This window comes from Gobius niger, assembly GCF_951799975.1.
Source record: "Gobius niger genome assembly, chromosome: 8".
Lineage (NCBI taxonomy): Eukaryota > Metazoa > Chordata > Actinopteri > Gobiiformes > Gobiidae > Gobius > Gobius niger.
The window spans coordinates 455,262-471,304 of NC_136859.1; the positions used below are offsets into that span (position 1 = coordinate 455,262).

General features: G+C 44.5%; 1 long non-coding RNA gene across 1 annotated transcript; it reads left to right on the top strand.

The window, feature by feature from the left end:
• Nucleotides 1–14,971: 14,971 nt before the first annotated feature.
• LOC306966977 lies at nt 14,972–15,784 on the top strand. Its single transcript, XR_013793143.1, has 3 exons — nt 14,972–15,109; nt 15,191–15,253; nt 15,651–15,784. It is a non-coding gene; the product is annotated as an uncharacterized lncRNA (long non-coding RNA).
• The last annotated feature ends 259 nt before the right edge of the window (nt 15,785–16,043 follow it).

Here is a 16,043-nt window from a genome sequence, read left to right on the forward strand (position 1 = left end):
CTGTGGAGCTGAGCAGAGGGTTTGAGGCCCTCAGGGGTCACTTCACACAACTCTGGACTTTAGCTCTGATTCTTCAGCCCCTCAGGGTCGACTCAGACTTAGGGCCGATGACAGTTCAACTCCTCTGAGACGCACACACTATCTCCCTCTGGTGGATGTGTGGAGAACTGCAGTTTCCTCCAGAGGTTTTTGTTCAGAGACTGTGGGTTTGCTGTCACTGTGGGCCTCACAGCACAGTAGTACACAGCAGAGTCTGACACTGCAGCAGGAGACACCAGCAGATGGAGATGTTTCTTGTCTTGATTGATTTGGACTGAAGCTCTCAGGATTTCATTTATAATTTCTTTTCCTGATCCAGTATTCGAATAGATAAATGTTGGAGGTTTTCCTGGATATTGTCGATACCAGAAGAAAGTGTCTCCAGGATTTAATTTTGAAAAAGAGAATCCCAGAGAGACTTTGGAGCCTTGTTTAGCGCCCTTCTCAGTCTCTAGTGCAGTGAGCTCTTCACATCTGACTCCTACATGAAAACAAATGAATGTCCAAGTTAGAAACATATTTGCTGCTGCTTCTTGCTCTGTGCTTCAGTAAGTGTTCAGTGGATGTAATAAAGTGTGAACATAGGTTTCAATAAGACTTACCACTCAACAAAAGCAGGAGCAGTGCTGCCATTAAAGGAAACATGTGTCCAAAACACAGCTGAGTGATCCTCATGTCAACTTTCTGAAGTCTGCTTCGTTTCTCACACTGACAGTTGGCTTTGCTGCGTCTGGGTTTAGTCTGAAGCTTCACAGAGAGTGTCTCCCTCTAGTGGAGCTAGTGCAGTATTGTGTTGTCTTTGCTGCAGAGGTTTTTGTTCAGAGTTTTGGTGTTTCCTGTCACTGTGGGCCTCAGAGCACAGTAGTACACAGCAGAGTCTGACACACGCACACCCTGGATCTTCAGATACACAGAGTTCTCCTCAGCGTCAATTTTAAACCTGGATTCTTTTAAGTCATCAGCTTTATACGTTTCATGCCATTTCAATGATGATTTTGCTTTCGTCATCATGTATTGTGGAGCTCCATGTCCTTCTTGTTTGTACCAGAACAGATATGCAGTGGTGTCGCTGGTTGTAAAATTGCAGTTAATAGTTGCTGTTCCGTTAATCACAGAGGCGTCTCCTTCTGGCTGGGTCACTGTGTCTTCTCCTTTACACTCTGGGGAAGAACACAGGAGCACAACCAGAGCTGAGAGCAGTGTACACAGGGCAGACTCCATCTTCCAAACTCCTCTCCTCTCAAGTGTCTGCTGCTCTTACAGTCGGCTCCTCCTCTTGTGTCTCTGAGTGTTGGACGTCTACACTTTGTTATCCTGGCTCCGCCCCCCGGATGTGTCGTTTTCGTCTAAAACAATCCTCGCCGTCACACACATCCTCCGGGCAAACAGAAAAAAACAGAATATCAGGTGAACACACTGGTCTCTGTTCTGTTCTGATGTAAACACGGCCAAACACTTTTCTGTATTTCCTGTATATTCCAAAACTATGGATCTAAACAGGACTGAACAGAATCATTGAGTCTGAACCAGGTGTAACACTTCTGATATGAAAATTAATGCAAGTGCTTTGCATAAGATTTTAAGTTCGTCTCTCAGGAGAAATGACTAGTGCTTGCTTAAAGTAAATACTGAATACTGTATGCGTGCCACCAGATTAATTTTAGTGTTGGCTAGCCATGTTATGTACAGGTATATACAATATTTACATTTACAGGTTGGAAACAAAAAAAAAACATCAGACCACTGTTCTATGAGATGTGAGTCCACACGCTAGAGCGCAGCGTTATTGTCCATTATGCAATTGTTCGTATAGTTCGTAGACATGACACCGTCACGCGTTGGAGGTGGTGGGACACGCAACACGGACAAGAGAGTGGCCACAAGGCCTCCGGCCGCACCGTCAGAAGAATCAGAAGTCAGTGGTAACTTTGGGAAATGCAGAGGGCAGTAACGGCTCTCCCACAGACTGGATTGCCTCACGGACCCGTGGCAAACCTGGCCTGTACAAAACATGCATGTATGAGTAAACAGCAATGTCTAAAAACCTTAGATACAACCGTGGCAGAGTGGTTATCTCCAATAAATGCATCATATCAATGCACTTAGATACACATTCAACACCAATGACTGTATGACAAAAAGCATTACAAAAAGCATTGCAAATAGATAAATACAAATAGAGCGGTCAAAAGATAGCCGGGGAAAGCTAGCGGAGCTAACCACACTGGCATGGTACATGTACAAACATTTCATCGTAGCTACTTTAACTTTACTTACTTTAACCCACATTGGCAGCACGGTAGCGCAGCGGTTAGTGCCCGTGCTTCACAGCGAGAAGGTCCCGGGTTCGATTCCCACCAGGACGGGGCCTTTCTGTGTGGAGTTTGCATGTTCTCCCCGTGTCTGCGTAGGTTTCCTCCGGGTACTCCGGTTTCCCCTACCACTAAAAACATGTACAATAGGTTCCCCTCTGGGGCCAGGACTCCCCTGAAAAAGAGATTCTTAAACTCAGTGGGACTATCCTGGTTAAATAAAGGTCAATACAAAAAAAATAAAGGACGGCGCATAATCTGCATATGTATGTGCGCAATCGTCGCAAGAATAAAAACCACAACAGTGAATGACTACGTTCAAAATAGCACTGCGACACTTACCGATCCCATTCAAAACAAGGCACACGGTCACGATAAAGTGTCGCGGTTGAACCACCTGGTTGAGGAGCACAACATGTCATAAACTATTCATAAAAAGTACGCAGTTTAGAGTTTTACCTGCAGCCGCACCCGAGTCCCGCTTGTCCCACGCACCGAGCTGACAGCCAGAGGCTACTGTGTATATTGGGTTCATGGCTCATGGGAAATGCAGTTCTTACATTTACATTCACAACTGCAGGGACTGTATTAATATTAGCTATTAATATTAGCTGGGTTACACAGGACTAACCCAGAACTAAGCCCGGCCTGTAGCATGAAAGATTTAATATGTTATGAGGCACAAAACAACCGAGTGCAGTCACAACAACAGGACAACAACCACTGCACCCACAAACAAACAGAGAATCCAACAGAACTCTCTACAGAACACGTTTAAGCATCAAACATCACACATTCCATCTGAACACAGAGAGAAACCACTGCAGAACATGGGATAAATCAGGAACTCACTGTGTTCCCATCAGTGTTCCTCAAAGTGGTGAAGCTGCTCCTTCAGCGTCTGCACTGGTTTTTTCCACGTCTGTGTCAAAGTGAAACATCCATTAGAGAAGAGTAAACAAGCTGCAGGAACATGAGCGCTCTGGGTCACATGTTACAGCAGACCAATGACCGCCAGGACCATGTGTCGCACACGCCAAATGTAATGTTTACTTTGGACCTGACAGTGATGGTTCAGCCAGGCTTTACCATCAATATTTACGCCTCTTTTTTAAAATGATCAAGAGGCTTCATGATGTTTGACACATTAGACATGCCATACAGAAGATGTGGAACAATCCTAGTATTGAGGTGTGTGAAGACGCCGGCCACGAGGCTCCAAATGCTCAGGCAGACGGACAAATACAGCTCTTACCACACATTTATTTACAACAGAACTTCTCATGACGCACATGTCACAGACAAAATGGCCCCCAGTGACTAGAAGCAGTCAGGTTTTATACTTCCCCCTAATGGGAAAGGACCTCCCACCGGAAAGTAGCCTACCATTAGCTCAATGGGTCAGTTCCACATGCAAGTTCAGCTGGTAAGTTCACATTTTACATCAAATGAAATGATCTGTGTTCAAATCAAAGACAAAAGACAAATCAAAAATCATACACAAAAGGAAACACAAAATTAAACCGGTTTCCCCCGGCCACATGGTCCAGCCTAAGACTTTAAAATGGCCGACACAGACCACGCCCCTTCCTTTCTCACCAGGTGGTCCAGGTAAATGTCTGAGTAAATGAATAAACAAAGTTTTGAATGGACAATGTGATATAATGATTCACTTATACATGAATCTGAGGGTTATTGTTGCAAATGAGACAAAGCAAAGTAACCAAAACACATAATGGGACAAACCCACTTTGTCACAAGGTGTTTGTCGCCCACGCCTCTGCCGGCCCCTTGTTCTCTGAGCGACGCCCTCAGACTGAACAAAGCTCTGCTGCACCGTCGTTGGTAAGAAAGATTCCTACTTCACCTTCACGCGTTTGCACCAGGCAGAAGACCAGGCCCAGTCATTGGACGTCATTGTGAGTCACTCAAACTTTGCTTCAAACACATTTAAAGCAGTGGTTTTCTACAACTGCAGCTTCCAGGCCCAGTGTCTGTCATGAAGAGTCGTCAACACATTCAAAAGGATTTCCTCTTCAAACATAAACTTCTGTAGTTTAACCTCACATAGAACTGAAAATCATATCACTGTTTCCTCAGGACTTGTTTCTATTATTGATCAGAAAGACGACTCAAAAAACTACCATAACAAATGATTAACATCACTTCCACTTATGGCTGTGATTCACTGAGAAGGACCTCACTTTGGGCCACAATATCAACATGTGTCAATGCAGATGATTAAATCCTGTCCTCTTCATGTCTGGGTTTAGTCTGAAGCTTCACAGAGAGTGTCTCCCTCTAGTGGAGCTAGTGCAGTATTGTGTTGTCTTTGCTGCAGAGGTTTTTGTTCAGAGTTTTGGTGTTTCCTGTCACTGTGGGCCTCAGAGCACAGTAGTACACAGCAGAGTCTGACACACGCACACCCTGGATCTTCAGATACACAGAGTTCTCCTCTGCGTCAAACTCAAACCTGGATTTATCGAACTCAGTGGATTTCACAGTTTTCCGCCATTTTGATGAGGATCTAGTTCTTATCATCATGTATTGTGGAGCTCCATGTCCTTCTTGTTTGTACCAGTAGAGATTTGGAGTTCTGTCGCTGGTTGTAAATGTACAGTTAATAGTTGCATTGTTTCCCATAGTCACAGAGGCGTCTCCTTCTGGCTGGGTCACTGTGTCTTCTCCTTTACACTCTGGGGAAGAACACAGGAGCACAACCAGAGCTGAGAGCAGTGTACACAGGGCAGACTCCATCTTCTAAACTCCTCTCCTCTCAAGTGTCTGCTGCTCTTACAGTCGGCTCCTCCTCTTGTGTCTCTGATGGTCGTGGTTTGTCCTGTTGGGTTAAAATGATCAGATGTTGTTGTTTTCAGTACAGAAAGTTTCCTCCACAGTAAATAGGATGACAGAGGGCGCTGAGTTTATCCTAACAGTTAAAACACTGCTGCTCAAAGTGCTGTACACAAAAATACATGTCTATAAAATGTAATAAAAAATAAAAGTAAAGAAATATAAAGATGCAAAAAACAAATACAAACAAACATCAACCAACAACAGTGTCTTTGGTTCGATGCCTTCACAAACAAGTGAAGTTAAACATGTTCCAAAGTGTAGGAGCCCAGTTTCCTCTGCTCGACCCGTGACGTTAGTAACAGAAATGTGTTTGACGACCTCATTGTTCTGAGGATGAACAGACAGAAGCTCAGGGCGGTGCCGAGAAGCCGTCCCTTTAGAACATTCACACACAAACAACAATCCATTCATTTACTCACATTCAAGTCTTTTCTGTTCACGGTCAGTTTGTAGATTTATTTATTACAGATTAAATGTCAGATTGTTTTTGTCAGATTTTCTTCCTGCCCTGACAGGAAACGTATCGTCTGTGTTTGTGGTTCATCTTCAGGTCAGACCAATGGGCGCTGGCTGCTCTGCTTTATGACCACCACACTGGGGGCCGCCATTGCTGTAGTACCTCCATATCACCACTAGTCTCCCATTGAAAAGCATTGGAGTTTAGACACGTTAAAAACAACTTTAACGCCTGGTTAGACTAGGCTGATCTTCCTCCTGAGATAACGCTGGGTTAATCACAATGTAAGAAACCTGGTTTTCGTAAGAAGAATGTTAGAAATCTGGTCCTTAATGAGGGTCGGACTGTTAGCATTGGAGCAGCGCGAGCTACACGTCACTCAAGGGCGGAGTCTACAGTGAAGATCCCGCCCTTATGCCCTTTTTAGGAACATGCTTCATCAGAGCTGGGGGAGTCTGTAAATCCGCCATGACTTCCCCCTCGACCGTGGTCACTATGGTAAACGGGGAGGAGTGAGGAGGAGACGTCCATTATATTTACAGTCTATGGGTCAGACGAGTGGAGTCTCTTAATGTTGTATTTCGGCTCAGGAGGATCTGGACAAAGCTCTCTTTGGTACAGTTTGTTTTTGACTGGTTCAGATTTTGGTTTGAAATGGTTTGGACTGAGTTCAGACTAACTCTGGCTCACATCATTGTGTCGTAGCAGAGTTTGTGTTAAATCTGTCGGACTGTCCACATTTCAGGACCTTTTATTTAAAGAAAATGTTTGTTTTGATTGTATTTCTTGCTGCCTCTTTATCCAGAACAGTTGGATTGAATCTAAAGTGAGGCCAAACCAAAGCTCTGGGCTCAGGAGGTTTGAGGAGCTGAGTCTCTGGGCCGACTTCAGTTTGTGGAGTCTGTGCAGCTGTGGAGATGTTTCTTCACAGGAACAGCTCTGATGGAGGCTCCATCCAACAATTATCACACAGTTTCAACAGGAGAATAGTGTCTCCCTCTGGTGGATGTGTGGAGTACTGCAGTTTCCTCCAGAGGTTTTTGTTCAGAGACTGTGGGTTTGCTGTCACTGTGGGCCTCACAGCACAGTAGTACACAGCAGAGTCTGACACTGCAGCAGGAGACACCAGCAGATGGAGATCACGCTTTATCACTTCAAACTTCAGTCCTTTCACGATATCTGTGAATAAATCTCCTTTTCCAGAATGTGAGACTAGGAATTGTGGAGGTTTTCCTGGATATTGTCGATACCAGAAGAAATAATCGGTGTATATTGGATCTTTGTAATAAGAGAATCCCAGAGAGACGTCTCCTCCTTCTCCAGTGCTCTCCTCAGTCTTTAGTGCAGTGAGCTCTTCACATCTGACTCCTACATGAAAACAAATGAATGTCCAAGTTAGAAACATATTTGCTGCTGCTTCTTGCTCTGTGCTTCAGCAAGTGTTCAGTGGATGTAATAAAGTGTGAACATAGGTTTCAATAAGACTTACCACTCAACAAAAGCAGGAGCAGTGCTGCCATTAAAGGAAACATGTGTCCAAAACACAGCTGAGTGATCCTCATGTCAACTTTCTGAAGTCTGCTTAGTTTCTCACACTGACAGTTGGCTTTGCTGCGTCTGGGTTTAGTCTGAAGCTTCACAGAGAGTGTCTCCCTCTAGTGGAGCTAGTGCAGTATTGTGTTGTCTTTGCTGCAGAGGTTTTTGTTCAGAGTTTTGGTGTTTCCTGTCACTGTGGGCCTCAGAGCACAGTAGTACACAGCAGAGTCTGACACACGCACACCCTGGATCTTCAGAGACACAGAGTTCTCCTTTAGATCAGCCTCAAACCTGGATTTATCAAAGTCTGGGGATTTTGTGATTGATCCAGACTTCACAATCATCATCATGTATTTTGGAGACTTTCCATCTTCCTGTTTGTACCAGAACAAATATGGAAAAGGGTTGTTGGTTGTAAAATTGCAGTTAATAGTTGCTGTTCCGTTAATCACAGAGGCGTCTCCTTCTGGCTGGGTCACTGTGTCTTCTCCTTTACACTCTGGGGAAGAACACAGGAGCACCACCAGAGCTGAGAGCAGTGTACACAGGGCAGACTCCATCTTCTAAACTCCTCTCCTCTCAAGTGTCTGCTGCTCTTACAGTCGGCTCCTCCTCTTGTGTCTCTGAGTGTTGGACGTCTACACTTTACAGAACGTCTCTCCTTCACATGAAAACAAAAGTATTGTTAGTCTTTGTAATGACTGATTCTTTCTCCGCCCACATCAGTCTCTGCTCCGCTGTGCTCGTCCAATCAGGCGACAGAGGAAAGAGTGACTGCAGTAACTGTGGTGTTGAGTTTTTGTAGAAAGAGAATATTCCTGCGCTTTAGTCTGGAGTCATAATGTTGGAGCTGATCAAATCTAAACAGACCTGAGTGAGGGGGACACTGTGGACGTGAACATGTGTAAGGCTGTGGGGTCCCCCAGGGCTCAGTTCTCGGGCTCGTCCCTTTTGCTCTAATCCGTCTTCCCCTCAGTGTCAGCTTCACAATGAGCTCCAGTTTTGGTTTGTGTTTTGGGCCTGTGGAAGTGCTGGGGGGCAGTGTTTTGATCCATTACCATAGAGAAGTTTCCTAAAGCCTCATGACCCAGAAACAAAACCTGCTTACTTGTGAGCATGCATTAATATATGATGGATTTGGACGTGTGCTTAAATTAACTAGAAGTAAAAGAGGCGTCATCACCCGACAAGTTGACTCGACTTTTCTCGATAAATAAGTCGACCTCTAAAAATCACTAGTCGTTAACGCCCTAGTAAGTGGATATGGTTCAGTATATCAAGCTGTCTTACAGCATTTAGAGGATATTTTATGCATCCGCCACAGCCCAGTGACAGCGGGACTGAAGGCTACGCGGAGTCTACTCTGAGCAGGGGCGAATCCGAGTATACAGGGGCTGGGGCAGCACAGGGGAACCACTGACATAAACACTGCCAGAAACTAACAAAAATAAAAAATATTATTTTATATTTATTTTTCAGACAGCAGGAAAAGCAGCTCATGTTTAAAATACTATATTTCATATTCTTTAAGTCGCCCCCCCCCGGCCCCCCTCCTTAAAATGCTGTCCCGGTAATTTTGTACATAGACTGGAGCATTTAAAATACATATATTTTGAATTTTGTGGCGTTTAAATATTAATTGAACCTTAAATCCAAATCCATGAGATTTTAAAAAGTTTGATTTTAGCCTAAACTTTCAAAATTACTGTATCTCGAGAAAACACTTGTAATTTTCAAGATGAAACACATGAAAAGTCGACACGCTGGCGTTTGTGACTTGACTTGACTTGACTTGACTTGACTTGACTTGACCCATGACTGATTGACTTGGACTTACTTGGGACTTGGACCTTCACGACTTGACTCGAGACTTGCATTTAGTGACTTCCTCCCACCTCTGTCAGACACACAAACCTGAGAGAGGATTAAAAACAAAACACAGTCTGAGTCCAGAATTTGAATGTATTTCATGTGATCAGAGACACAGAAGACGTGAGTTTCCTTAAAACAGAAGAGACGTCCTGTGCAGGTTAGAGTAAAAGCTCATTTCCACCTGCAGTCCCTGGACAGGATGATGTCATACACAGGTTCATCACATTTATACAGAATAATACAAGATCAAATAACAGATCTTTATTGTTTGTCCTAATAGAGGCAGAAATGCATCTTTGACACGGTTTAAAAGACATTCAATCATTTCAAACAGATACAAATACAAACAAATACAGGCTGCTGTACTGATGCTGGTGCTGCTTGTTCACCATCTTTATTGCAGATTTAATGGATGATTGTTTGTGTTTTGATTTGCTGGTGGGACCTTGTATCTTCTGCCTGAGGGGAACATGCAGAGGATGTCCGGGGTCAGCGGGGATCAGGGCTTTCCTGGTCAGAGAGAGGGGTCTGTGGTGAACCTGTGGCCTGGTTTATGATCCGGGACATTTTTCTTTATAACTGTTAGAACATTGTACCAGGATGTGATGTTGAAGGAGAGAATGGATTGGATGAGTGACCTGTAGACAACTGTTCACATGTCTTTGCTCACATTCAAACTCCTGAGCTTCCTGAGAGGTGAAGCTTCTGCTGGACAAAGGACAGGCAGGTGTGGATCTCTGTGCCCAGGTCTTTAAATGAGGACAACAGGGGTGTTGGTTCCTCCCTGTTCCCCCGACTCCTGCAGCTCCTTAGTTTGAGCAACATTCAGCTCCAGACATTGGTCACTGACAGGTTGGACCAAGTCTCTGACTGTCTGTTGGTCCCTGGTCAGTAGCTCGGGGTTCTCCACCCACACCACCAGTGCTGTGTCATCCACATGTTTAAAGAGGCTCATTCCCTGGTGCTGCACATGTTATTTGTGCACGTGGAAAAGAGAAGAGGAGATAAATCACAGCCTTGTGGAAGTCCAGCAGCGGTTAGCGCTCACGCCTCACAGCTAGAAGGTCCCGGGTTCGATTCCCACCTGGATGAGGCCTTTCTGTGTGGAGTTTGCATGTTCTCCCCGTGTCTGCATAGGTTTCCTCCGGGTACTCCGGTTTCCCCTACCACTAAAAACAAGTAAAATAGATTCCCCTCTGGGGCCAGGACTCCCCTGAAAAAGAGATTCTTAATCTCAGTGGGACTATCCTGGTTAAATAAAGGTCAATAAAGGTTGTGTGGATGGTTTAAAACCATTAAAAAGCACTTGTTGACGTCTGTTGGTTCAAAAGCAGTAAATCCACAGCATCATTATTCAGTCACAGCTTCAGGAAACTGTCCCTCACTCAGGGTTTACTCCATTCACATCAGAATCCTTAGTTTGAAATGGTTTGGACTGAGTTCAGACTAACTCTGGCTCACATCATTGTGTCGTTGCAGAGTTTGTGTTAAATCAGTCGGACTGTCCACATTTCAGGACCTTTTCTTTAATGAAAATGTTTGTTTTGATTGTATTTCTTGCTGCCTCTTTATCCAGAACAGTTGGATTGAATCTAAAGTGAGGCCAAACCAAAGCTCTGGGCTCAGGAGGTTTGAGGAGCTGAGTCTCTGGGCCGACTTCAGTTTGTGGAGTCTGTGCAGCTGTGGAGATGTTTCTTCACAGGAACAGCTCTGATGGAGGCTCCATCCAACAATTATCACACAGTTTCAACAGGAGAATAGTGTCTCCCTCTGGTGGATGTGTGGAGTACTGCAGTTTCCTCCAGAGGTTTTTGTTCAGAGACTGTGGGTTTGCGGTCACTGTGGGCCTCACAGCACAGTAGTACACAGCAGAGTCTGACACTGCAGCAGGAGACACCAGCAGATGGAGATGTCGGCTTTTCACTTGGAACTTCAGTCTTTTCACATTTACATTCTCTGTCATTAAACGTCCTTTTCCAATATGTGAGACCAGGAATTCTGGAGGTTTTCCTGGATATTGTCGATACCAGAAGAAATAATCAAAATCTGGATCTTTGTTATAAGTGTATCCCAGAGAAACTTGTCCTCCTTCTCCAGTGCTCTCCTCAGTCTTTAGTGCAGTGAGCTCTTCACATCTGACTCCTACATGAAAACAAATGAATGTCCAAGTTAGAAACATATTTGCTGCTGCTTCTTGCTCTGTGCTTCAGTAAGTGTTCAGTGGATGTAATAAAGTGTGAACATAGGTTTCAATAAGACTTACCACTCAACAAAAGCAGGAGCAGTGCTGCCATTAAAGGAAACATGTGTCCAAAACACAGCTGAGTGATCCTCATGTCAACTTTCTGAAGTCTGCTTAGTTTCTCACACTGACAGTTGGCTTTGCTGCGTCTGGGTTTAGTCTGAAGCTTCACAGAGAGTGTCTCCCTCTAGTGGAGCTAGTGCAGTATTGTGTTGTCTTTGCTGCAGAGGTTTTTGTTCAGAGTTTTGGTGTTTCCTGTCACTGTGGGCCTCAGAGCACAGTAGTACACAGCAGAGTCTGACACACGCACACCCTGGATCTTCAGAGACACAGAGTTCTCCTTTAGATCAGCATCAAACTTGGATTTATCAAAGTCTGGAGAATTACTCTCTGTTCCCAATGTGTTACGGTGCAGCATGAACTTTGGAGAATCAGCATCTTTTTGTTTGTACCAGAACAAATATGCATAGGAGCCAGAGGTTGTAAAAGTGCACTTAATAGTTGCTGTTCCGTTAATCACAGAGACGTCTCCTTCTGGCTGGGTCACTGTGTCTTCTCCTTTACACTCTGGGGAAGAACACAGGAGCACAACCAGAGCTGAGAGCAGTGTACACAGGGCAGACTCCATCTTCTAAACTCCTCTCCTCTCAAGTGTCTGCTGCTCTTACAGTCGGCTCCTCCTCTTGTGTCTCTGAGTGTTGGACGTCTACACTTTGCAGCAGAACGTCTCTCCTTCACATGAAAACAAAAGTATTGTTAGTCTCTGGGAATGACTGATTCATATTTTTAGGAAACAATAAAACTTTGCTGCATGAACCTTTAGAGAATCTTTTATTTCAGATCTTCAATCAATCAATCAATGGTTTTGTGTAGCCCAATATCACACAGATGTTTCCTCACAGCTGCTCCGAACATTCAGGCAATAAAACAGGAGACACCAGGTCAATAGTGATGAACAGACGACAGATAAAAGAAATATTGTATCATAATAAGACAAAGTCTGCAGTAAGAAGAAGAGGACAGCGCTCAGTGGACCGTACTTCCCACAGCAGTGTTTCTCCTCAGGCAGCTTTACTTCAGGCTGAGGTTCAGAGCTTTACTTCAGGCTGAGGTTCAGAGCTTTACTTCAGGCTGAGGGTCAGAGCTTTACTTCAGGCTGAGGGTCAGAGCTTTACTTCAGGCTGAGGGTCAGAGCTTTACTTCAGGCTGAGGTTCAGAGCTTTACTTCAGGCTGAGGGTCAGAGCTTTACTTCAGGCTGAGGGTCAGAGCTTTACTTCAGGCTGAGGGTCAGAGCTTTACTTCAGGCTGAGGGTCAGAGCTTTACTTCAGGCTAAACCTTTATGGATTTAAATGTGAGGAGCAGGATTTTAAATGTGATTCTAAACTCAACAGGAATCCAGTGACAGACTTTAGCACAGGTGTGAGGTGTTCTCTTCTCTTTGTCCACGTGAACAATCTCACAGCTGCATTTTGAACTCATTGAACACTTTTGAAGGAACTTGTAGGACCCGCTGCAGCAGCAGTTACAGTCCAGCCCTGAAGAGACAAATGCATGAGTCAGTTTTTCTGCATCGCACTTAGGGAGGATGTTTCGTATTTTAGCGACGTTGTTCAAATCAACTGGAGCTGCGTTTGACTCTGTTGTGTTTCTCTGCTTGTTTTTTACTACATTTTGATATGGTTTATATGGTGTATGTGAAGCACTTTGGGCCCAGTGTCGTTGTAAATGTGCTCTACAAATAAAGCTGACTTTGACGTTCACATCACACTCATTGGTTTGAAATGGTTTGGACTGAGTTCAGACTAACTCTGGCTCACATCATTGTGTCGTTGCAGAGTTTGTGTTAAATCAGTCGGACTGTCCACATTTCAGGACCTTTTATTTAAAGAAAATGTTTGTTTTGATTGTATTTCTTGCTGCCTCTTTATCCAGAACAGTTGGATTGAATCTAAAGTGAGGCCAAACCAAAGCTCTGGGCTCAGGAGGTTTGAGGAGCTGAGTCTCTGGGCCGACTTCAGTTTGTGGAGTCTGTGCAGCTGTGGAGATGTTTCTTCACAGGAACAGCTCTGATGGAGGCTCCATCCAACAATTATCACACAGTTTCAACAGGAGAATAGTGTCTCCCTCTGGTGGATGTGTGGAGTACTGCAGTTTCCTCCAGAGGTTTTTGTTCAGAGACTGTGGGTTTGCTGTCACTGTGGGCCTCACAGCACAGTAGTACACAGCAGAGTCTGACACTGCAGCAGGAGACACCAGCAGATGGAGATGTCGGCTTTTCACTTCAATCTTCAGTCCTTTCACGATATCTGTCATTAAACTTCCTTTTCCAGTATGTGAGACCAGGAATTCTGGAGGTTTTCCTGGATATTGTCGATACCAGAAGAAATAATCAAAATCTGGATCTTTGTAATAACTGTATCCCAGAGAGACTTCTCCTCCTTCTCCAGTGCTCTCCTCAGTCTTTAGTGCAGTGAGCTCTTCACATCTGACTCCTACATGAAAACAAATGAATGTCCAAGTTAGAAACATATTTGCTGCTGCTTCTTGCTCTGTGCTTCAGTAAGTGTTCAGTGGATGTAATAAAGTGTGAACATAGGTTTCAATAAGACTTACCACTCAACAAAAGCAGGAGCAGTGCTGCCATTAAAGGAAACATGTGTCCAAAACACAGCTGAGTGATCCTCATGTCAACTTTCTGAAGTCTGCTTAGTTTCTCACACTGACAGTTGGCTTTGCTGCGTCTGGGTTTAGTCTGAAGCTTCACAGAGAGTGTCTCCCTCTAGTGGAGCTAGTGCAGTATTGTGTTGTCTTTGCTGCAGAGGTTTTTGTTCAGAGTTTTGGTGTTTCCTGTCACTGTGGGCCTCAGAGCACAGTAGTACACAGCAGAGTCTGACACACGCACACCCTGGATCTTCAGAGACACAGAGTTCTCCTTTAGATCAGCATCAAACTTGGATTTGTCAAAGTCTGGAGAATTGCTTTCTCCTTCATATGTGTCTCGGTGCAGCATGAACTTTGGAGAATCAGCATCTTTCTGTCTGTACCAGAACAAGTAGTAGTGAGCGAAGTTTCTTCTTTCAAAAGTGCACTTAATAGTTACAGGGTGTCCCATAGTCACAGAGGCGTCTCCTTCTGGCTGGGTCACTGTGTCTTCTCCTTTACACTCTGGGGAAGAACACAGGAGCACAACCAGAGCTGAGAGCAGTGTACACAGGGCAGACTCCATCTTCTAAACTCCTCTCCTCTCAAGTGTCTGCTGCTCTTACAGTCGGCTCCTCCTCTTGTGTCTCTGAGTGTTGGACGTCTACACTTTGCAGAATGTCTCTCCTTCACATGAAAACAGACACGAAAGTATTGTTAGTCTTTGGGAATGACTGACAATAATGGTGTAAAAAGTCAGTTTAAATATGTGTCGGTGAATAAATCCTGTACCTTCATCTTTCACATTAACATTAACCACAGCATTCATATAAAGAGTGAAAAGGAGCGGCCCCAGAGCAGAGCCCTGTGGCACGCCCCTAACCCTCCTGGAGTCCACCTCCTGCTCCGAGGTTCAGAAGCTTCCACTTGTTCTTCATGTAACCCGGGTTAAAACTCTGTCATATACAAAACTATTGCGTATACTAGTTCTGCCCCTTTAAATTTTCCGTGCGTAGTGCGTGCCCTTCGACCTCACGTAGCCAATCACGTGACGGTGCTCAGCCAATAGCGCAGTGGAGCACTAGTGTTTAACCTGGTTGCGGCGTCTTCCTCATTCAGAGGTGTGGGGAAGCCGACCGACAGCTGCGGACAGGTTCGTGTCTTACAAAATATTCACTCGTGTGCTCGATTCGATTCATGCCTGTTAAGTTAAGCTTATTATTGTAACTTATAGAACAACCTACTGGGCTGCAGGGTATCCGTCGCCGCCATCGTGTTGCGTTGCGTAGAGGAACTGGTGAGTAAGTTGAATGAATGAATGAGCTACATGCTACATGCTAAATGCTAAGCTAGCGGCGCCGAGCGTTAGCATTGGCAGTGGCATTGGCTGTTTAAAGTGGTTTTAATACATGTCACGAAAGTAATTTTCTGTGTACAATTTGTGCACACAGATCTAAGTGTGTTTACATGCATTGAGATAATTGGATTATACAGTACTGTTGGATTTCTATGAGCTTTGTGCAGCTAATGCAAAGCTAGTATGGCACTTTTTGACTGTTTTGTCAATCTTCATGTTGTTGTTTATACATTTGTTTATTTTGTGTACACTTTGACATTGATATGAACATTAGCTACAGTTAGATCAACTTAGTAACCTTAGCCCTATTATTTATTGGTCTGTTGTGGTGTTACAGGCCAGGTTCTCTCAGTCTCTTGGGAGACAATTGATGGCGAGCTGAACTAAGGCTGGGAGCCTACCATCTGAGCTGCATCCACTGAACAGCCACCCTGCTGGTCTGGTAGGAGGGTTGTTCGCAGCCTGTCCTCCACACACTCTCAATCAACCGACGTTTCACCTCACTTGCACATCCCCTTTCCCCACGATAAAACATGGACTTGCAACTCTGAACTCTCACAAACCCTCGTGGGTTGTCGCGTTGGTTGTTTTGAACGAAACCAATTGTTTTTGGACAATTCTTTTTGTTTGGTTTGTGTGCGTGTGTATTTGCTAAGCTTTATTGTCATATTCCTCCCGCTAATAATAATACAGTGCACTTAACTATCAATTACCGGTTCAACTGCAGTGT